This window comes from Hylobates moloch, unplaced genomic scaffold (assembly GCF_009828535.3).
Source record: "Hylobates moloch isolate HMO894 unplaced genomic scaffold, HMol_V3 SCAFFOLD_1, whole genome shotgun sequence".
NCBI lineage: Eukaryota > Metazoa > Chordata > Mammalia > Primates > Hylobatidae > Hylobates > Hylobates moloch.
The window spans coordinates 104,533,686-104,556,614 of NW_026652276.1; the positions used below are offsets into that span (position 1 = coordinate 104,533,686).

The following is a 22,929-nucleotide window of genomic DNA, read 5'->3' on the forward strand; positions in this document are numbered from 1 at the left end:
TAAAAGTTCAGAAGCTTGAAAATACAGTCAGCCTACAAATCTCAAATTTCTCCTGATAACCGTAGCCCTTAGCCACCATGCCTTCCAGCTCTCTCAACTCCCTTGCCTCTAGTTTACTCCTCTTCCCATTTCCTACAACTTTGTAGGGGGAGCATTTTAGCAAAGCTATTTCTAAAGTGTGAAAAGACCAACTGATCAATAAATTTACTCAGAAATTTAACAGGGGATGCTTCCAAAATTTTAAATTACTTAAGCGTTATTTATATTAGCATAAAAAATTTAAAACCAAATGCTTAACAATAGGGTACCGTTGAATAATTTAACACATGTCCACATAAAATTAAACCATTAAAATCTGCTTTTTCAAGGAGTATTTAATAAGGTACGTAATACATGCTTATCTAACATGGAATTCTATGTCACTGCTGCTAAAGCAAAACATCCTGTTTACTGGGTGAAAGACCTGCTTTATGTGTATACACGTCAGTGCAATTTTAAAAAAATACTGTAATTATAATTTCAGAACTTCAACAGATGCCAGTGTTCTCTCCTTTTTTCATACGGAAAATTCCCTTGAAACTCATTTGAAGCTTGGACAAAAATTCCACAGCTGTATTCTTCAGGATCACTTTGCACAGTCTTCAAGACTCAGATACAGAGGAAGCTTCAATTCAACCTTTCAGAGAAGACATTCCAGCTTGCATGATCTCATCAACCAAGAGAATGTTGGTGGCAATCAGTGCTGAAAGGGGGACAAAAATTAGATGGCTCAGATGATTAGGAGCCCTAATTCGACTCAACTTCCCACTTCCAACTAAGCTGCACACGTTAACATCCAGTTAAATTTCCCCCTTCCCCTCTACACATCAGAGGGCTAGTTCGGTTTCCATACTTTCAGCTGATTACATTATTCATGGGGGAAAATGAGCAACTAAACAGAAAACACCAAATGAAAAGAGTATGATGATTCTCTAACAGTTTAGTTTTCATTTTCCCAAACTTACCAGGAGTGAAGAAGCTGTTTCTTTACACAATGGTTATCCCATAATGCCTGCTTCTGCTGCTACCACGGGCTCACCTAAAAGGCACCCAAAGTAAGTTCAGTCAATAAGAACCAACAATATTGTGTGTGTCTTTATCACTGATGACTCATTTCCGCTAGTATTAACTATGAGAATTCAAAGCTTCCCTGTTAGCCCAATTTTCTACTCTAAACCATGACCTCTGTCCACAATATTTGAGGAGTGTCTGACTTCTACTCAGAAGACCTGAACACCCCTCTCTTCTTCTGGATACATTTCTGTTTACCCATACTAAAGTACACACTGCAACTATAATCTGGCTAAAATGGACTGATCATTTCTCTCATTCCAGAAATCTTTTTTATTAAATAATAATGTTGACAACAATAGGTCTTGCACATACTGCATGGATGTACCTGTTATCTCTCTCCTACTTTGTACTTAATTTGTGTTGTTTTGTTACAGGGGCCTAAGATCGGGGCTGTCACCATTTCATTAGATTTCTAGATCCCCTTTTCTGGCATTATTTGCTATCTTTAGCTGTTTTTCACCCATGAATATAATTACCCAATCTATTTTCTTATCATAGTACTTGATTAAAAACTGAGTAAGGTGGCCAAGTGCGGTGCCTGACACCTGTAATCCCAGCACTTTGGGAGGCTGAGGCAGGCGGATCACGAGGTCAGGAGATAGAGACCATCCTGGCTAACATGGTGAAACCCCATCTCAACTAAAAATACAAAAAATTAGCCAGGCGTGGTGGCGGATGCCTGTAGTCCCACCTACTTGGGAGGCTGAGGCAGGAGAATGGCGTGAACCTGGGAGGCGGCGCTTGCAGTGAGCTGAGATCTTGCCACTGCACTCCAGCCTGGGCAACAGAGCAAGACTCTGTCTCAAAAAAAGAAAAAAAAGAAAGAACTGAGTAAGGCAAATGCAATATGAAAATCCTTCAACATTAATTTGAACCATCTACCACCACTCAACATCTCCAACAAAACTATACCAAAATTACTCAGTCTACTCTACTCCCTTAATTATTATACCTAGTCATTCCATTTTTATTAATATCCTATTTTATCCCATTTTAGAATCCAGAGTTCCCTAATAGTACTGGTGTCAAATTGCAAAGCAAAAAGATTTTTTTTTTGGTCTGAGTTTTGAATCTTTCCTGGCTTCAACTCACATGTGCTACATCTAGTTTTCCCTCTACAAACAGTTGCATTCTCTTACCTGTGTTCAGGTCCACACCCACGAGCTGACCTGATTTTGAATGTTCTGCTTAAATTTTAACTAATGTTTCCTGAAGGTCAAAACCAGAATTCTGAGCAAGAACCTAAAGTAAACAAATTTAATTCTTGAGAAAACAGGAAGAATTGGTATTAAAAAAAAAAATTAAAAAAAAAAAACAAAGGCCAGGCACAGTGGCTCACACCTGTAATCCCAGCACTCTGGGAGGCTGGGGCAGGTGGATCACGAGGTCAAGAGATCAAGACTATCCTGGCCAACATGGTGAAACCCTGTTTCTACTACAAACACAAAAAATTAACTGGGCATTGTGGCACATGCCTGTTATCCCAGGTACTCAGGAGGCTGAGGCAGGAGAATTGCTTGAACCTGGGAGGTGGAGGTTGACATGAGCCAAGATCACGCCACTGCACTCCAGCCTGGGCAACAGAGACTCCATCTCAAAAAAAAAAAAAAAAGCAAAAGAAAATCTCAGCCGGATGCAGTGGCTCACACCTGTAATCCCAGCACTTTGGGAGGCCAAGGCAGGTGGATCACCTGAGGCCAGGAGTACAAGACCAGTCTGGCCAACATGGTGAAACCCCATCTCTACTAAAAATACAAAAGAAACCTAGCCGGGTGTGGTGGCAGGCACCTGTAATCCCAGCTACTGGGGAGGCTGAGGTTGCAGTGGGCCAAGATCACACCATTGCACTCCAGTCTGGACAACAAGAGCAAAACTCTCAAAATTCTTAAAAACAAAACAAAAAAAAGAAAAAAAAAAAAGAAAATCTCATTGCATAAAGACAGAACATTTATGTTCCCTTCAGAGAATAACCAGACACAAGTTAGTGATCAACTTTCTCATCTACCCCAAACCCAGCAGCAATACACCAGTCATAAACTATACTTCAAAATTAGTATATAATCAAAAACAATGATATCAGTTTAACTAAAACCAAAACAAAAAGCAAGTGTGTACTCAAATATAACCCCTAATACTGCAAATATTAAGCTACAGGTTCTCTCTTGCCATCTGAAACATCAGCTATTCAGGCCTCCCAGAGAAACCAAATACATTTGGATGTTCTAGAGTCAGGAAGAAAACTGATCAAACCTGTTTATCCAAAATCCGTATTATGAATAAAGCCTACATTATCAAAAAAGTTTGATCAGCTGAATCTTTTGGAAGATTGACTGTTTAAGGCATACACACCTTGGGAATAACGAGCAACGCATCAGCAAATGCCTGGACTCCAAGCTGTGCCTTGTCCTTTACACTGAGCTTATATTTAATCAGGGCTTCTGCCATTGCCACTTCCACGGCACCAGCACCTGGAACAATACAGCCTGTTGGATGGGGGAAAAAGCAAAATGCTAAGAAAACTGTAGAACTAATTATGAATAACAAAATATACATATGAAAGCCATTAATTTCTTACAAATTCACTATGACCACATCAATTTAAGTACTGCATTTGAAAGCCACAATACAAGCGACTAACATCAAATAGGAGAATGGTCCAACCAGAATGGCTTCACTGACCACTGGCAGCTCTTTCAACAGATCAGTATTAGTTCATTTATTTGTATTCACCTTTAATAATCATATGCTATGAAAAACCTTAGCATACCATCAGTCATTCTAAAGGGAAGACTGCTTTTGCATGGTGTCTGGCTGTGTAAACTACTGATAAAAGAACACAGTATTCAGCCATGCTTTTCAGAACAGCAAAACAATTTAATAGAATTGAAATATGGTGAAGATCTTACCATCATCAATAGCATTTTTGACAGCCCTCAAGCCATCCCCTACTGCATCTTTGATCTAAGTGTGGGCTTATTTGGTCCTTTGATCAATAATGTGACAGAACGAGGGTTGTTACACTTCTCAATAAAGGTGAACTTCTCCCTTTGTGTAGAAGAAACATGATTTTCAAAAACAGGATTTGTGCAAAGAGAGAAGAGGGACTTACAGAGAATGACAAGCAGCATATTAATAAGGAACAAACTCGATCGCATCAAACCAAATTATCTTTTTGAAAAATCACATATAAATGGCTTCCCATTACTACACATAAATCTTCAAAATGTATATAAACAAAAATCTGATCCTGAATTTCAATTAATTTTTCTGCAAAAGACTTCATGAACAAGGCACAGTGACTCATGCCTATAATCTCAGCACTTTGGGAGGCTGCGGGTGAAGGACAGCCTGAGCCCAAGAGTTTAAGACCAGCCTGGGCAACACAATACGACCCTGTTTCTATAAAAATTACAAAAAAAAATTAGCCAGGCATGGTAGCACATGTCTGTGGCCCCATTTGCTCAGGAGCCTGAAGCAGGAGGATCACTTGAGCCCAGGAAGATGAGGCTGCAGTGAGCTGTGATCTCACCACTGCACTCCAGCCCGGGCAGGAGTGAGAACCCATCTCAAACAAACAAAACAAAAATAATTCATGAGCTAAAAAGTTCTATTACCCTCAAGAAGAAAATACACTTACCAATGTATACTCATATACAAGTCCTGCATGTCCCAAGCAATCAGGACTTAGGTCCTCAAAAGAATTCAGGGCCACCCCACCACAAGCAAGAGTCAGCCTCAAATAGCATTTTAAGGGAAATGAATAAGCAATGTTACCAGTGAAGTTCAAAGAGAAGACCGGTAATTTCTAGAAAGGAATTTTTCAGAATTACACACAAAATTACATTTTAAAATGTACTTTAACCTAAGCCTTTTCATTTGCCATCAACCAGCTGAAAACCAGTCTTTTAACCCTCCATTTAAACCACTCTCCCCAAGTCAGCAAATGAAATCTAAAGATGGACAAGAGCTGTTTATTGGCCAGCCATGGTGGCTCACACCTGTAATCCCAACACTTTGGGAGGCTGAGGTGGGTGGATCACTTGAGGCCAGAAGTTTGAGACCAGCCTAGCCAACATGGCAAAACTCCATCTCTACCAAAAAAGCAAAACGAAAATGAAACAATTCAACGGGCATGGTGGCAGACACCCGTAATCCTAGCTACTCGGGAGGCTGAGGCACGAGAATCCTAAGAACCCAGGAAGTGGAAGTTGCAATGAACCACGATCATGCCACTGTACAACAGAGCAAGACTGTCTCAAAAAAATAATAAAGTATTTTTTAAAAAACTTTTATTGTGGTGACCTCTTTGGGAGAAAGTATACTGAATTCAGAGACAAAAAGTAAAATAATGTTTACAAGGGCATAGGGGGGAATGAGAAATGGGGACTATTAATGGGTATACAGTTTCAGTTTGTGATGATAAAAAAAATCCTAGAGATGGACAGTGCTGACAGGTGCAAAATAATGTGAATATAGTTAATGCCAATTAATTGTACAGTTGAAAAACTCAAAGATAAAGTATAAAGAAAAACAAGTAATCCCAATTCATTTGCAAAATAAGTAAAAGTCAAATTACTCGGATAAATCTGCTACTCATACCTCTCCATATTCCTCCTTTTAGCTCTGTGAAAAGCGACTATGCCTTCTTTTGAAAGAGCATCTAAGGAAAAGGGGTCAATTCCCTATAATAAAAATAAAAATTAGTTTCAACATCTTTCACCTTAAAAGTAAAAAGGATGATACATACTATTTAGTTTATACACTGGATTTTCATTCTCACCTTTTGATTAATAAATCCTTTATCTAAATCACTACAGACTTTCCTTTTCAGTTCTATTATTTGTTTTAACTCTATCTTCAATGAATTTTCTTTCAGCTTTTATGAGTTTTTCTCTCTTCTGCACTCTTGTAAAAAAAAAGCCAGAATTCACTTCTCTATTAAGAAGAAAAAAAAAAAGTTACAGAAAGCAGGGAAACATTTATTTTTTGAGAAAATAGCTTCTGAAACTGGATTAGTCCTAAGATTTAACAAACAGCTCACTGAGCTCCAATCCTGCCCCTTGCACATCTTCAGAGGCTGTTTCCTATAACTCTCCCAAACCAATTTGAGGATTATTGTCCTTACAGTGGGAAACGAAGTTGCACAAAAAAGTAATTCACCTAAAACACGAAGCTCCTCCATTTCACCGTTAAGGGGCTATAAACTTAAGTTTTTTCATATTCTAATGACACGTTACAAGTGAGGATGTATGCATCCTCCACCCTTTCCTTCCTGTCAAGATGCCATGCTCCGTGGTCCAAAACAAGCCCTCTGATTAAGCTGTTGAAACACACACAGAATTATGGTTATTGATTTCCCTATGGGTATATGTTAAACACTGAACTGAGAAGGCATTGATAATTTTCATGCAGTCAGCGTTGTTTCTTGAATTACTTGAAGATCCTATGCCGTACAGAAAAGTCTGCAGAGATTATCTCCCTGGTAGGCTGTCAAACTAAGATGACATCTTTTAAAAACATGTTTTCTGCCAAGTGCCTGTAATGCCAGCACTTGGGGAGGCAGAGGTGAGAGGACACCTTAATCCCAGGAATTCAAAACCAGGCTAGGCAACATAAGGAGACTCCATTCTCCACAAAAAGAAAGGAAAAATGAACATACACATGTTTTCTAACTAAGTCTTTGGAAAAAAAAATTTTTTTAATTCCTCTACTGCTTCTCATTATGCTTTGTACCTAGCAATTCAATAAACGCCAAATGACTGATGTTGTTCACTTTTCAGAATAATTCTACCCATAAATACAACATAACATTCACCTTATTTCAGGAGAAAGTATTACTAAAAGTAAAAACAATCTTCACCTAGCAATTTATCCAACTTATATCTTCAGGTAAATATACAATATATCCAAATATATTAAAAATTTTGCCGACAATATATATTGTACAAAGCACCCCTAAATTTCAAAACACACTTTATTAGTATTTTTCTTTTTTTGAGATGGAGTTTTGCTCTTATCACCCAGGCTGGAGTGCAATGGTGTGGTCTTGGCTCACTGCAACCTCCACCTCCCAGTTTCAAGCGATTCTCCTGCCTCAGCCTCCCAAGTAGCTGGGATTACATGTATCCACCACCATGCCCAGCTAATTTTTGTAATTTTAGTAGAGACGGGGTTTCTCCATTTTGCCAGGCTGGTCTCGAACTCCTGACCTCAGGTGATCTACCCACCTCGGCTTCCCAAAGTGCTGGGATTACATGCCTGAGCCACCACGCCCAACCATTAGTATTTCATAGTCTTCTACCACCTACCTTGTATCAGTTTCAGATTTATGTTTCTTGTCAATGATCACAAAATCATGAAGAGATCAATAGGTTCATCTTTTCTTTTAATGGCCAAAATGGAGCCCACTACAGCCTGCAACAGGAGAAGGATAACCATTAAGTAAATTCAATTTGCAGTAGCAGAACATGTTGCTTTTCAGAAGGCTAAAGTGGACAGTTTCTTCATTTTACAATTTCTACACTGATTTAAGTCTTTTTCTACAAGCAGATAGAATACATTATATATGAACAGCTGTTACATTTCTGAAATCTCAATCTGTAATTCCCAAACATTAACATTCCTTAACATTAACATTCCTCCTGGTGTTTCATTAACTGGAAGCTTTCTAATAACAAAATCTCCACTTTATAAACCTTTTAATGAAAGCTCCAATTTTACTTTTAAAACCTGGTTAGGTATACTATTATTTAAATTTCCTCATTTTACTTTTTAGAGACACAGATTAGGTATCACTACCACAAAAATGAACCTACATAGCACCTTGTGATTGAACTTGGTAATTATATTCATGTTTCTACTATCAGAGATTTTCTATATAGGTGTACCATACCAGACATAGACAAAATTTAATACATACCTCTGTTAAGACATCTGCAAGTTCAGCATCAACTTTAGTACAAAGAGATGCCCTGGCCACATCTTTAAGTGTTTCCTTGTCCATCTCTCTGCTTACTTTGACTTCTTCCAAAAAATGAAGGGCCTTTTCCTTCACAGCTTCAAATCCTTCAGTGATTATTCTGGGATGAAGGCCCTACAATAAACACACAATAACACTTGCATCTTCAATTAGGTGCAACGATAGTTCATGATAAAGTTCAGATAATTCTTGGAGAGATATTCTGATCATCATACCTTTGAACACGAGGTAATATAATGTGCTGGCTTTCTGAATACATTTAAAAGGATAAATATTCCTTTCAATGCAGAGGAGAAGAGCAGGCAATGCTCTAGCACAGGGTCAAAGCCAAGGGAACTATAAAGCACACTTGGGTGTTCACTGTGCAAACCACTCCGAATCATGTCAAAACCGACACTGTGTCCCAACAACTCACAGATGGTAGCGTTATTCTATCTTTTCTATAGGTAATCTCAAACTAATTCATATCATTTACTAATAAAAATAAATAAAGACTGTCTGTTCTCTTTTACCAGAAAATTCTGACAACAGATTCGTACTCACTGAGGTTTGTTTTAAACCTTGGAACTAGTCAGGGCTAAAAAAGTGGAATTTATCCAAATGTAAGCTTTTGGTTGTCTTTTTCCTAACAAATAAATATGCCTAGTCCTAAACATCCCATTTTAAAATCTCAATTATTAATCTAAAGACAGATACAAATCACATAGGCAATTCAACTTGATTACACAATTATTTTCAGGCCAAAAAAGTTCCATAACCTGTCCAAGGTCACAATTAATTTGTTTTAGACCAGGACAAAGACCCAGATTTAAGCCTCCTAATTCTACTGTATGGCCTCTGCTAGTATTAACACATCAATTTGTATAAATAAGTATCTGACACGTCCTATATACAATAAAATATTACAGAAACAAAAGTGTGCCGGGCATGGTGGCTCACACCTTTAATCCCAGCACTTTGGGAGGCCAAGACGGATGGATCACCTGAGGTCAGGAGTTTGAGACCAGCCTGACCAACGTGGAGAAACCCCGTCTCTACGAAAAATACAAAATTAGCCGGGTGTGGTGGCACATGCCTGTAATCCTAGCTACTCGGGAGGCTGAGGCTGGGAATTGCTTGAACCCAAGAGATGGACATTGCAGTGAGCCAAGATGCCATTGCACTCTAGCCTGGGCAACAAGAGTGAAACTCCATCTCAAAAAAACAAAACAAAAAAAAGTTGTGCATACTTCAGAAATGTAGAGATCCGCCTGTTTCAGCAGCTCTCCAATGATTAGGACATTGGAAGTCGTACCATCACCAATTACATCATCCTGGGCTGTTGCTACCTTTGCTATTAAGGAAGCTGTTGGGTGTTGAATTTGCTGAAAGTAGAAAGAGAATGAATCACTTAAAACAATATGAAGCAGTCTAAATATACCACAAACAGAATGCATGAAGGGCCTCTTGAAGTGCTATCTACTTGAAAAAGCTACCCAAGTGTTTGGCTACAAATTACTAAGATTAAAAAGTCACAATTAGCTATCATGCGCATGCAATTATAATGATGGAAACATTTTCATGTGTAATTTATTTCCCAGGTTATCTCTACTTTACAGATGAGGAAGCTTGAGGCTCAGTAAAAGTTTACTCAAGATGACAGCTAACAGTTAACAGTAACAGATAATTTTACATCCTTGCCTCTTTAGGCAAGTGTAGGGCTCTAGTGAGAATAAGCCAGGTATCTCCTAAAATGAAAGCTCAGCAGCCTCCACTGTTACTCTGCGATGACCAAATAATTTAAAAGGAAAGGTCAGGTGCGTTAGCTCATGCCTGTAATCCCAGCACTTTGGGAGGCCACAGCAGATGGATCCCTTGAACTCAGGAATTCGAAACCAGCCTGGGCTACATGGCAAAATCCTGTCTTAAAAAAAAAAAAAAAAGCGGAAAAAAGTTGTATTTTAGAGGTAAAATGACATGTCTGCAGCTTACCTTCAAATGATTCAGAGGAAAAATAGAAAAGAAATGGAGCAACATGTAAACAATTGGTGAATCTAGGTAAAGGGCACATACAATATAATTATTATTTTCGTAGGTTTGTAATTTTTTCAAAGAAAACTGAAAAACAGACTTCTGGAGATTGGAGAGAGGTTCCAGTGGGAGGGGACTTCTGAGGTGGTAGCAACAATTTATTCCTTAACTACAATGGTGGTTGTGTGTGTCCACTTTATAATTATTTCCTAAACTGTAAATGTTCTATGTGCTTCTCACTTATGCTGTATTTCTCACACACTAAAACCCAAATAATTTTTTTTTTTTTTTTTTTTGGGTGACAGTCTCACTCTGTTGCCTAGGCTGGAGAGTGCAGTAGCACAATCTTGGCTCACTGAAACCTCAGCCTCCCAGGTTCAAGCGATTGATTCTCCTGCCTCAGCCTCTGGAGTAGCTGGGACTACAGGCATACAGAACCATGCCTGGCTAATTTTTGTATTTTCAGTAGAGACGGAGTTTCACCATGTTGGCCAGGGCTGATCGTGAACTCCTGGCCTCAAGTGATCCACCTACCTCGGCCTTCCAAAGTGCTGAGATTACAAGAATGAGCCACCGCACCTGGCCCCCAAACAATTCTGACATCAAGTTTAACTATGGCTCCACTTTTCTGCTAACGCAGGCCACCACTGAACCCACTAAAAACAACACCTCCTAGATTAGCAAGTCTTTACTAAAGATATTTCATCTGGATGTTGATAGCATGGTATACTACTAGCAAAACCCTAATTATTCTGAACTCATATCAGCAAGAAATCATTTCCTTTTCTTGGATTTGAACTGCTAAGTTCTGGGAATTTAGGGATGAGTAAAACGCATACTCCCTTCAGTAATTTCATATTCTCCATCCCTAAGACTTTAAAAATGTTAAAGCAAAGAGATTTCTCTCCCCTCCAGTTGGAGATGGAGATGAGACACAACAGAGAAATTGCTGTTTTAAAAAGAGAAAAACTGGCCGGATGCGGTGGCTCACGCCTGGTAATCCCAGCACTTTGGGAGGCTGACTCAGGCGGATCACCTGAAGTCATGAGTTCAAGACTGGCCTGGCCAACACGGTGAAATACCATCTCTACACAAAACACAAAAATTAGCTGGGCATGGTGGAGCAAGCCTGTAATCCCAGCTACTTGGGAGGCTGAGACAGGAGAATCACTTGAATCCAGGAGGCAGAGGTTGCAATGAACCACTGGACTCCGGGCTGGGCAACGGAGTGAGACTCTGTCTTAAAAAAACAAACAAACAAACAAACAAACAAACAAAACCATAAAGAGAAAAACCATCCTCATGCATTTTGCCCATGTGATTGTGTCAACCACCCTTAATTTTTCAAATTTTATTATAATTAATGTACAATTACAGTCCTTTAGCCCAGACTGTGAATGGCAAAAAAGCAGGGATTCAAAGACAGGGCTGCCAGACTCCAGGCACAGTCAGTAGTATTACTGTCACTATTACACGTCACTTCTGAATGTTCTCCTACCTTGAGAATGGACATTGCAAATCTTTCTACAAAGCAAAATTTCTACAGAAAATCAAGACATTTCTGACCTAGCAGAGCACCTCTCACCATTTTGTGAAGCGGCACACTGTGCAGGACCATGCCCGGCTAATTTTTTTATTTTTAGTATAGATCGAGTTTCACCATGTTGGCCAGGGCTGATCGTCAACTCCTGTGTCTTTAGTAAGCTTCATGTCTCCAGCGCCAGAAACAAGACTGTTTAAGGGACAGAAATGAATCAGATTGTGACAAAAACGAAATTAAATTAAAACGAAAACTAAATTAAAAAGTCCCATTAGAAAACGGGCTTTTCCAGCCGGGTGCGGTGGCTCACGCCTGTAATCCCAGCACTTTAGGAGGCCGAGGCGGGTGGATCACGAGGTCAGGATATCGAGACCATTCTGGCTAACATGGTGAAACCCCGTCTCTACTAAAAATACAAAATAAATAAATAAAGCAAGCTGGGCGTGGTGGCGGGCGCCTGTAGTCCCAGCTACTCGGGAGACTGAGGCAGGAGAAAGACATGAACCCGGGAGGCGGAGCTTGCAGCGAGCCGAGATCGCGCCACTGCACTCCAGCCTGCGTGACAGAGCGAGACTCCGTCTCAAAAAAAAAAAAAAAGAGCAAAACAAAAAAGGACTTTTCCCAGATCTTAGGGAGCCGGGGATATGGCGCTGGTTATCAATGACAACTAAATTAAAAAGTCCAATTAGAAAACGGGCTTTTCCCCGATCTTAGGGAGCCGAGAATATGGAGCCAGTTATCTCCCGCAGGCTGGAAGACAGGTGTAGTGCCCACCCCGTCCCCGCAGAGATTGTGCAGAGCCCTCAGGGTGTCTGGAAGCCCAAGAAGGCGGGGAACGCCGCACACTAGAGCCTCTTTTTCCTCCATGGAGACGGCACGACGCAGGAAGAAATGGCCGCGACGGTGGGGCTTAGCAGGGAACAGGACCGGCCCGGGAGGACGCGAGGAAGGGTGGCTGCGGAGCCCCGAGGCAGCGGGCTCCCGTCCGCGGTCCTGCGCCCGCCAGGTGCGCAGCGGCGCGCGGTGCCCGCCCAGCCCTCCCGCCAGCCCCGCCTTACATCTTTATGGTCCCTTTGGGCCCCAGGTTGGTCCTCAGCACGTCCTGCAGACCCCGCGCCGCACTGATGTTGAACGCCAGCGCCGCCTGCACTCGGGCCACATTGGCCTTGGGGTTCACGGTCTTCGCCGCCGCCATAGCTGCTCCAGAGGAGAAAGAGAAAGCGATGCAGCGCGCGGAGAGCCCAGAGCCGGCGCGCCGTGGCCGGGAGGCTCTATCCGGATCTTCCGGAAAAGTCGCCGCTCCCGGCCCGCCCCTAGCGTGCCCGCGCCGCCGCCATTGGGCCACGGGCTGTTCGGCGCCCGCTTATTGGTCCGCGGCTGCACGGTGCCTGCGGTCCCACCCCTCGCAACGCGGCTGCGGCGTTATCGCGCACGGGAGTAGCCTGTTCCTGGCAGTAAGTGCTTCTGGGTTCTGGCGTTGCAGCTCGGTGGGGCCCAACTTTGCGGACCCGGGAGCTCAGGATGCGGGCAGGGCTTATTCTCTGCGCGGGACAGGGCGTAGGGTGGGCCTCCTACCGCCCCTACTCGGCGGTTTGCTCCTCAGTCTCCTTCCCTTGCTGCTTTCATGCCTTTCATTAGAGCTTTCCGGACCCTGTGCTTGACGGTGCTGTAGGTGCCGTGGGGACACACAAGCTAGTCTGATAAGCACTCTCCGCCGGGATCATGCGGTGCTGTAAGGACTAGCGAAGATGAAGATAGAATGCAAGGTAGAAAGTGCTGGATGCCTTTAGAAAGCTGCAGGACTGGTGCGATGGGAGTTGAGTCATAAGAACCTGTCCATCAGTAGGACTCAGGATGCTGCTGAGGCCCTGGGCTTCCATGGTAGATTTGAAAACTCGCCCTTGTAGAGTCATGGTGTCCAGCCTTTGAGAGGACTCCCTTTTAAGGTAAATTTCCAAAGAGCTCCACAATTGTTTACAGTATGCAGTGCCCGCCAAATACCAGGGATTCAGTAACACGTGATATTTTACTTTATTTTTTCTTTTTGTAGACGGCCTCACCATGTTGCCCAGGGTGGTCTCAAATTCCTGAGCTCAAGTGATCCTCCCGTCTCTGCCTCCCAAAGTGCTGGGATTACAGGCGTGAGCCACCGTGCCCGGCTAGTATTTTATTTTTAATAGATAACGGAAATTGTTCTGAATTCAAAAGGCACCAAAGGGCATGTGGTGGAAATTAAATCTTCCTCCCGCCACTAGTTAAACACTAGAGACAAGCACGGTTGCCCCTGGATACTCGATGAATTTTCGGAATGCTTTCTGAATTTATAAACTTATGTATGAATATAATCATTTCCCCACACAAATGGCAATTCCTAATACACACTGTAGGGTGTGTTATACTTTAAATATCTTGGAGAGTGTGCCATATCAAGACTAATGGGAAGTCCTCGTCAACAGCTGCGTAATGTTCTTTGTAAGAATTACACAACTAGGAGCCGGGGTGCGGTGGCTCACGACTGTAATCCCGAAACTTTGGGAGGCCGAGGCGGGCGGATCACTTGTGCCTGGGAGTTCAAGACCAGCCTGGGCAATGTAGTGAGACCCCATCTATACAAAATGTACAAAAATTAGCCGGGCGTGGTGGTGCATGCCCATGGTCCCAGCTACTCGAGAGGCTGAGGTAGGAGGATAGCCGGAATCTAGGAGGCGGAGGTTGCAGTCAGCTATGTCAGCTATGATATTGCCACTGCACTGCAGCCTGTCTCAAAAAGAATGATACAACTAACCGGTCACCTACTGAGCCAACATGCCCGGCCAGGGATTTTATTTCTAAGCATTTTAAAATCAATGCAGGAAGCAAATGCTATATAGCAAGTGTCGTAAATACCAAATGTGTCCATTTCACGTAGCGCTTAGCCTTTATCATGTCATTCTAACATAAGAAAAACTACACCAAAAATATAGTGTGGCCAGATGTGGTGGCTCACACCTGTAATCGCGGCACTTTGGGAGGCCGAGGTGGTCGGATCACCTGAGGCCAGGAGTTTGAGACCTGCCTTGGCAACATGGTGTAACCCGTCTCTACAAAAAATACAAAAAAATTAGCTGGGCATGGTGGCGGGTGCCTATCATTGCAGCTACTCAGGAGGCTGAAGCACGAGAATCACTTGAACCTAGGAGGTGCAGGTTCCAGTGAGCTGAGATTGTGCCACTGCACTCCAGCCTGGGTGACAGAGCGAGACTCTGTCTCAAAAAAATATATATATAGTGCTGAAGTTTGTTTGTTTGTTTGTTTGTTTTTTGAGACGGAGTCTCGCTCTGTCACCCAGGCACCCAGGCTAGAGTGCAGTGGCATGATCTCGGCTCACTGCAAGCTCCGCCTCCCGGGTTCACGCCATTCTCCTGCCTCAGCCTCTCCGAGTAGCTGGGACTACAGGCGCCCGCAACCACGCCCGGCTAATTTTTTGTATTTTTAGTAGAGACAGGGTTTCACCGTGGTCTCGATCTCCTGACCTCGTGATCCACCCGCCTTGGCCTCCCAAAGTGCTGGGATTACAAGCGTGAGCCACTGCGCCTGGCCGTGCTGAAGTTTTTACCACTTAGTCTCCTGAGATCTAAAAATAGGGATTGTCAAAAAAAAATGATAGTCTTTGTGAATGATGAATGAAAAAGGATTAAAAGGAACCTTTTTGGCTGGGCAGGAAGGTGACTCATGCCTGTAATCCCAGCACTTTGGGAGACAGAGACAGGCGGATCACCTAAGGTCAGGAGTTTGAGAGCAGCCTGGCCAACATGGTGAAACCCCGTCTCTACTAAAACTACAAAAATTAGCTGGGTGTGGTGGTGGGTGCCTATAATCGCAGCTACTCTGGAGGCTGAGGCAGGAGAATTGCTTGAACCCAAGAGGAGGGAGGTTGCAGTGAGCTGAGATCGCACCACTGCGCGTACAGGTACCCACCACCATGCCCAGCTAACTTCTGTATTTTTGGTAGAGATGGGGTTTCGCCATGTTGGACAGGCTGGTCTCGAACTCCTGACCTCATGTGATCCACCCGCCTTGGCCTCCCAAAGTGCTGGGATTACAGGCATGAGCCACCGCGCCCAGCTGCCTTTGAATTGTTAGCTTAGATAATTTATCGTTAGCTTAGATAATTTATAAGCAATGTTGGGGTTGGCCAAGCAGTGAACATTGGGCTAGTTTAATGAGGAATACATACAAGGAAAATGAAGAGTTTTCTCAGGGAGCTCCCAATCTCATTTTCAAGAAATAACAAAATCAGCCAGGAGCAGTGGCTCACTCCTGTGATCCCAGCACTTTGGGAGGCTGAGTCGGGAAGATTGCTTAAGCACAGAGGTTCAAGACCAGCTGAGTAAAATGGCAAAACTCCAGGCAACCCACTTGGGTCCCTTTCCATGCTGTGGAAGCTTTGTTCTTTTGCTCTTCATAATAAATCTTGCCGCTGCTCACAAAAAAAAAAAAAAAAAAAGGCAAAACTCCGTCTGTACAAAAATTAGCCAGGGATTGTGGTGTGCACCTGTCATCCCAGCTACTCAGGAGGCTGAGGAAGGAGGATCACTTAAGCCCAGAAGTTCAAGGCTGCAGTGAGCCATGACTGTGCCACTGCAACCCAGCCTGGGTGACAGGGTGAGACCCTGTCTCAAAAAACAAAAAAGGAATGACAAAATTGGTTGGGTGCAGTGGCATATACCTGTAATCCCAGCACTTTGGAAGGCTGAGGCAGGAGGAGTTTGAGAGCAGCCTGGCAACATAGCAAGACCCTACAAAAAATTTAAAAAGTAGCCCGACGAGGTGGGGCACACCTGGATTCTCAGCTACTCGGGAGGCTGAGGCACAAGAATCACTTGGACCCAGGAGGCAGAGCTTGCAGTGAGCCGAGATTGTGCAACTGTACTCCAGCCTGGGTGACAGAGCCAGACTGTTTAAAAAAAAAAAAAAAAAGTGAAGGGAAAAGGCAAGTAACAGAATTTTGTACCTTCAAATGAGTATATGCAGTATTATGTCTATATCCTGGCAGAAAAAAAGGAAATACCATTTTGAAAAATTGTTCACAAAAAGAGGGTATTGGTTAGTATGACTAATGAAATAATAATAACTATAAATAATTTTTATTTGTTTATTGTTTTTTCTTGAGACAGGGTCTTGCTCTGTCACCCAGGCTGGAGGGAAGTGGTGCAACCACAGCTCACTGCAACCTCAAACTCCCAGGCTCAAGTGATCCTTCTGCCTCAGCCTCCTCAGTAGCTAGGACTGCAGGCATGAGTCACTACCCCCAGATAATTTTTAAATTTTTTTTATAGAGATGGGGTCTCACTATATTGCCCATGCTGGTCTCAAACTCTGGTCTCAAGCCATCCTCCCTCCTCAGCCTCCCAAAGTGCTGGGATTAGAGGAGTGAGCTACTGCATATGGCCTATAAACAATTTTAACTATGAAAAAGTAGAGTGTTTCAATCAATCAGTCAATCAAAAAAAAAAAAAAAAAAAAAGGCAGCGTGTAGCTTGGGGGCATTGGCTCACGCCTGTAATCCCAGCACTTTGGGAGGCTGAGGTGGGCAGATCACCTAAGCTCAGGAGTTCAGACCAGTCTGGGCAACATAGTGAAACCCCATCTCTACAAAAAACTACAAGAATTAGCTGGGCATAGTGACATAGGCCTGTAGTTTTAGCTACTTGGGAGGCTGAGGTGGGTGGATGGCTTGAACCCAGGAGGTAGAGGCTGCAGTGAGCTGAGATCACAACACTGCACTCCAGCCTGGGTGACAGAACCAGACCCCTTCTCAAAAACAAAAACAAAACAAAAAAAACAAAAAACGTAGAGCACTGCCAACAGTTCTCCCTCATCCCAGAACAGAAACTCCCCCACCATTTCCTGTGCACACACTGCGGCTCTTGGCCTCCCTGGCAGGGCGGTGCCTGGTCTGGACCAGATCCCAGGTCCAAGGGGATTTCCTCTACACCGCAGACTTCTCTTTGATCTTCCCTTCTTCGAAATTACAGGGCCTGGATGTGATTTCCATCCAGTGTTTATTTATTTATTTATTTATTTTTGAGTTGGGGTCCCACTCTGTCGCCCAGGCTGGAGTGCAGTGGTGCGATCTCGACTCACTGCAACCTCCGCCTCCTGGGTTCAAGCGATTCTCATGCCTCAGCCTCCCAAGTAGCTGGGACCAAAGGCATATACCACCATGCCCAGCTAATTTTTATATATTTTTTTGTAGAGATGGGGTCTCTTCATGTTTCCCAGGCTGGTCTCCAACTCCTGGCCTCAAACAATCCTCCTGCCTCAGCCTCCAAAAGTGCTAGGATTACAGTCGTGAGCCACCATGCCTGGCCTAATTTTTTTTTTTTTTTAATAAAGACGAGGTCTCACTATGTTGTCCAGGCTAGTCTCAGACTCCTGGACTCCAGCAATCCTCCCATCCTGGCCTCCCAAACTGCTGGGATTACAGGGGTGAGCCACTGCGCCTGGCCTAACCACACAAATTTTGACCGCATAACTCAAGTTGGATTTCCTGGGCAAGGACATCTTACACAAGTCCTTGTAGTTTGCTCCTGGAAAAATATGTCTGTGCTGTCCCTGCAGAGAGAGGATAAGAAAGTGTGCATTTGACCTTCCAGCCTTCATCTATTAATATCTTTTTCCCTGTTGTTCTTGTACTGTATCCTCTGCTGTAATAAATCTTCACCTAGAGTAGAACTTTATCTGGAGTCACGTGGGTCCTTCCAGGGAATCACCAAACTAGTTGTATGCGACCATGAAGAAAAGAAATTGTTTTATTAAAACTATGAATTCAAGACCAGGCATGGTGGCTCATGCCTGTAATCCTAACACTTTGAGAGGTTAAGGCGGGTGGATCACCTGAGGTCTGGAGTTCGAGACCAGCCTGGCCAACATGGTGAAACCCTGTTTTTTGTACTAAAAGTACAAAAAATTAGCCAGGCGTGGTGGTGGGTGCCTGCAGTCCCAGCTACTCGGGAGGCTGAGGCAGAAGAATCGCTTGAACCCAGTAGGTGAAGGTTGCAGTGAGCCGAGATTGCAGACTGCACTCCAGCCTGGGTGACAGACCATCTCAGAAAAAAAAAAAAAAAAAGGAATTCAACCAGGCCTGGTGGCTCAAGCCTGTAATCTTAACACTTTGGGAGGCTGAGGCAGGTGGATTGCCTGAGCCCCAGGAGTTGGAGACCAGCCTGGGCAACTTGGCAAAACCCTGTCTGTACAAAAAATAAAAAAATAGCTGGGTGTGGTGGCAGGTGCCTGTAGTCCTAGCTACTCAGGAGGCTGAGGTGGAAGGATCACCTGAGCCCAGGAAGTCAAGGCTGCGGTGAGCCGTGATTGTGTCACTGCACTCCAGCGTGGGTGACAGAGTGAGATGTAGTCTCACAATAAAATAAAATAAAATAAAAAACCATGAATTCAATTTTTAAAATTGTTACAAGATTTAAAAAATTATGTTTCATATTGAATGTTTTTGGTAGTTTATAGATTTCAAGGAATTGGTCCATTTCATCCAACTTGTTGGATTTATGTGGGTAGAGTTGCTTAGTATTCCCTTACTATTCTTTTATTAGTTTTTTGTGTTTTGTTTTGTTTTGTTTTTGAGATGGAGTCTCACTCTTTTGCCCAGGCTAGAATGCAATGGTACAATCTTAGCTCACTGCAAACTCTGCCTCCCTGGTTGAAGTGATACTAGTGCCTTGGCCTCCCGAGTACCTGGGATTACAGGCACCTGCCACCATGCCCGGCTAATTTTTGTTTTGTTTTTTTGTTTTTGTTTTTTTTTTGAGACAGATTCTTGCTCTGTCACCCAGGCTAGAGTGCAGTGACCTGATCTCGGCTCACTGCAGCCTCCACCTCCTGGGTTCAAGTGATTCTCCTGCCTCAGCCTCCTGAGTAGCTGGGACTACAGGTGCCCACCACCAGGCCCGGCTAATTTTCTGTATTTTTAGTAGAGATGGGGTTTCACCGTGTTAGCCAGGATGGTCTTGATCCCCTGACCTCGTGATCTGCCTGCCTTGGCCTCCCAAAGTGCTGAGATTACAGGCATGAGCTACTGTGCCCGACCTAATTTTTGTACTTTTAGTAGAGATGGGGTTTCACCCTGTTGCCCAGGCTGGTCTTGAACCCCTGACCTCAGGTGATCCACCCACCTCGGCCTCCTAAAGTGCCAGGATTACCAGAATGAGCCACCACACTTGGTCTTGTTTTGTTGTTTTGTTTTGTTTTGTTTTGAGGATTTGAGACGGAGTTTCGCTCTTGTCGCCTAGGCTGGAGTGCCCTGGCACGGTCTCTGCTCACTGCAACCTCCCCCGCCCAGGTTCAAGTGATTCTCCTGCCTCAGCCTCCTGTGTCGCTGGGATTACAAGTGTGAGCCACCGCGTTTGGCCATCTTTTTTTAAGATAAGAATCTCACTCTTTGTCCAGGCTGGTGTGCAGTGACACGATCTCAGCTCACTGCAGCCTCTGCCTCCTGGACTCAAGTGATCCTCCCACCTCAGCCTCCCTAGCAGCTGGGACTAAAGGCATGTACCACCATGCCTGGCTAATTTTTGTATTTTTATTTATTTATTTATTGTTGCATGAGGGCTGTAGCAGTAGGCGGCAAGGCGCCACGCCTGAGTGGGGATGGCCAGATTGTTCTCCAATTGCCAACCCCTGTGGTGCAATGGGAGATGGACGTGGGAAGGCTATGGCATCACAGGCCTGTGATGTCATGGCAGGATCTGGGGAAGGGAAGCAAAGTGAGGTGATGGGCAGCAGACGGTGGCAAGAATATGGAATGCATCACGAATTTGCATGTCATCCTTGCGCAGGCTCCGTACTAATCTTCTCTGTATTGTTCCAATTTTAGTATATGTGCTGCCGAAGCGAGCACAATTTTTTTATTTATCGTAGAGACAGGGTCTTGTCATGTCACCCAGGCTGGTTGCAAACTCCTGAATTGAAGTCATTCAACCGCCTCGGCCTCCCAGAGTGCTGGGATTACAGGCATGAGCCACAGCACCTAGCCTCAAATGGAAATTTTAAAACAAAAATATAATAACAAAAATTTAAAACTCACTAGATGGACTCAGTAACAATATGAAGGTGAGGAAGAGTCAGTGTACAAAGGTGGATTGATAGAAAACTCAAACTGGCCGGTCGCAGTGGCTCACGCCTGCAATCCCAGCACTTTTGGAGGCTGAGGTGGGTGGATCATTTGAGGTCAGGAGTTCGAGACCAGCCTGGCCAACATGGCGAAACCTTGTGTCTACTAAAAATACAAAATTAGGTGGGTGTGGTGGCACATGCCTGGTAATCCCAGCTACTCAGGAGGCTGAGGCAGGAGAATTGCTTCAACCCGGGAGGTGGAGGTTGTGGTGAGCCGAGATCACGCCATTGCACTCCAGCCTGGGCAACAAGAGCAAAACTCCGTCTCAAAAAAAAAAAAAAAAAGTACCAAAATTGAGGCCGGGCGCAGTGGCTCATGTCTGTAATCCCAGCACTTTGGGAGGTGGAGGTGGTTGGATCACCTGAGGTCATGAGTTTGAGACCAGCCTGGCCAACATGGTGAAACCCTGTCTCTACTAAAAATACAAAAATTAGCCAGGCTTGGTGGTGAGTGCCTGTAATTCCAGCTACTTGGGAGGCTGAGACAGGAGAATTGCTTGAACCTGGGAGGTGGAGGCTGCAGTGAGCCGAGATCATGCCACTGCATTCCAGCTGAAATGACAGAGCAAGACTATGTCTCAAAAAAGAAAAAAAAAAAAATCAATGGGATTACTTGGCATGTTTCTGTTTTGGCTGGAGTGCAGTGGTGTGATCTCGGCTCACTGCAACCTCTGCCTTCCAGTTTCAAACGATTTTCCTGCCTCAGCTTCCTGAGTAGCTGGGATTACAGGCATGTGCTACCACATCCAGGTAATTTTTTTATTTTTAGTAGAGACGAGGTTTCACCATGTTGGCCAGGCTGGTCTTGAACTCCTGACCTCAGGAGATCCGCCTGCCTCAGCCTCCCAAAATGCTGGGATTATAGACGTGAGCCACTGCACCTGGCCATGTTTTTGTTTTTATGATGCATTTATTTGAATTAGAATTTGTTTGACGCTGCTTCAGGATATGAGTAATTATTGAAAGAAAATATGAGTTTTTAACAAAGCAGTTCCAGGAATACATTGTAGAGAAAAAAGATGACTGCTTAAAATATGGCTATTGTTAAAATGTATCTATATTAAGGAACCTTCGTGAGATCCCTGACATCATGGTGAACGCAACCTTTGTGATTACATTACATGATTTTCCTTTCATCCTTTTTCATTTTATCTAAGTTCTTGGCCATTCAGACACAACTGACAACACTTAACCCCTCTTGAAGACATTTTTCAATTTCTAAGTGACTACTAACTTCAACATGTCTATCTTGTTTTTACCATAAGCATTTTGAAAAATCAGAGTAGGCTGGGCACGGTGGCTCATGCGTGTAATCCCAGCACTTTGCGGGGCCAAGGCGGGCAGATCACCTGAGGTCAGGAGTTCGAGACCAGCCTGGCCAACATGGTGAAACCCTGTCTCTATTAAAAATGCAAAAATTAGCCGGGCATAGTGGCAGGTGCCTATAATCCCAGCTACTCGGGAGGCTGAGGCAGGAGAATCACTTGAACCCGGGAGGTGGATGTTGTGGTGAGCCGAGATCATACCATTGTACTCCAGCCTGGGCAACAAGAGCAAAACTCTGTCTCAACAAAAAAGAAAAAATGCTTTTCAAAGTTTTGCATTTCTGACAAATGGATGTCCCCACCTGCCAACCAGTCCTCTGGCCGCCACCCAGGAACTGACTCAGCCCAATAGGAGAGCATTAATTCCCTATGATTTCATCTCCTCGACCCAACCAATCAGCAGACCCCCTACCTTAGCCCCTTGCCTACCAATCTATCTTGGAGAAATCCCTAATCTCCAAGCCATTAGCGAGATTGATTTGAGTAATAACTCCACCTCCCATGTGGCATAGCTGGCTTTGCATCAATGAAACTCTTTAATGCCATGGTCTTCAGTGGATTTTGTTTGTGTGGTGGTCAGGAAGAATCCCTTGGGCCATTACAAATATGGGGACATCGTAGAGAAACATTTTAGGGACTCCATCCTATTGAGTGCCATGAATAGAGAAAAAGTCCGTGCTTCCATTTATGTGTTTTAGAAGTGAGAGAAACTCCAAATAAGATATGGCCAAGTTGTGCAACAGAATTCAGAATTTATTCAATATTACAGTGTTTCTATCACAGAGAACATCTTT

The 22,929-nt window shown here is 43.7% G+C and overlaps 3 non-coding genes and 1 pseudogene across 3 annotated transcripts; all 4 read right to left on the minus strand.

Annotated features, from left to right (window-relative positions):
* Nucleotides 1-354: 354 nt before the first annotated feature.
* On the minus strand, nt 355-12,915 carry LOC116810404 (T-complex protein 1 subunit zeta-like; annotated as a pseudogene).
* Nucleotides 3,832-3,966, minus strand: LOC116809905 (small nucleolar RNA SNORA15). Its single transcript, XR_004370069.1, has one exon. It is a non-coding gene; the product is annotated as a small nucleolar RNA SNORA15 (small nucleolar RNA).
* LOC116809913 (small nucleolar RNA SNORA22) lies at nt 8,327-8,460 on the minus strand. Its single transcript, XR_004370077.1, has one exon. It is a non-coding gene; the product is annotated as a small nucleolar RNA SNORA22 (small nucleolar RNA).
* Nucleotides 12,916-20,428: 7,513 nt separating the features above from the next.
* Nucleotides 20,429-20,535, minus strand: LOC116809770 (U6 spliceosomal RNA). Its single transcript, XR_004369955.1, has one exon. It is a non-coding gene; the product is annotated as a U6 spliceosomal RNA (small nuclear RNA).
* Between the last annotated feature and the right edge of the window lie 2,394 nt (nt 20,536-22,929).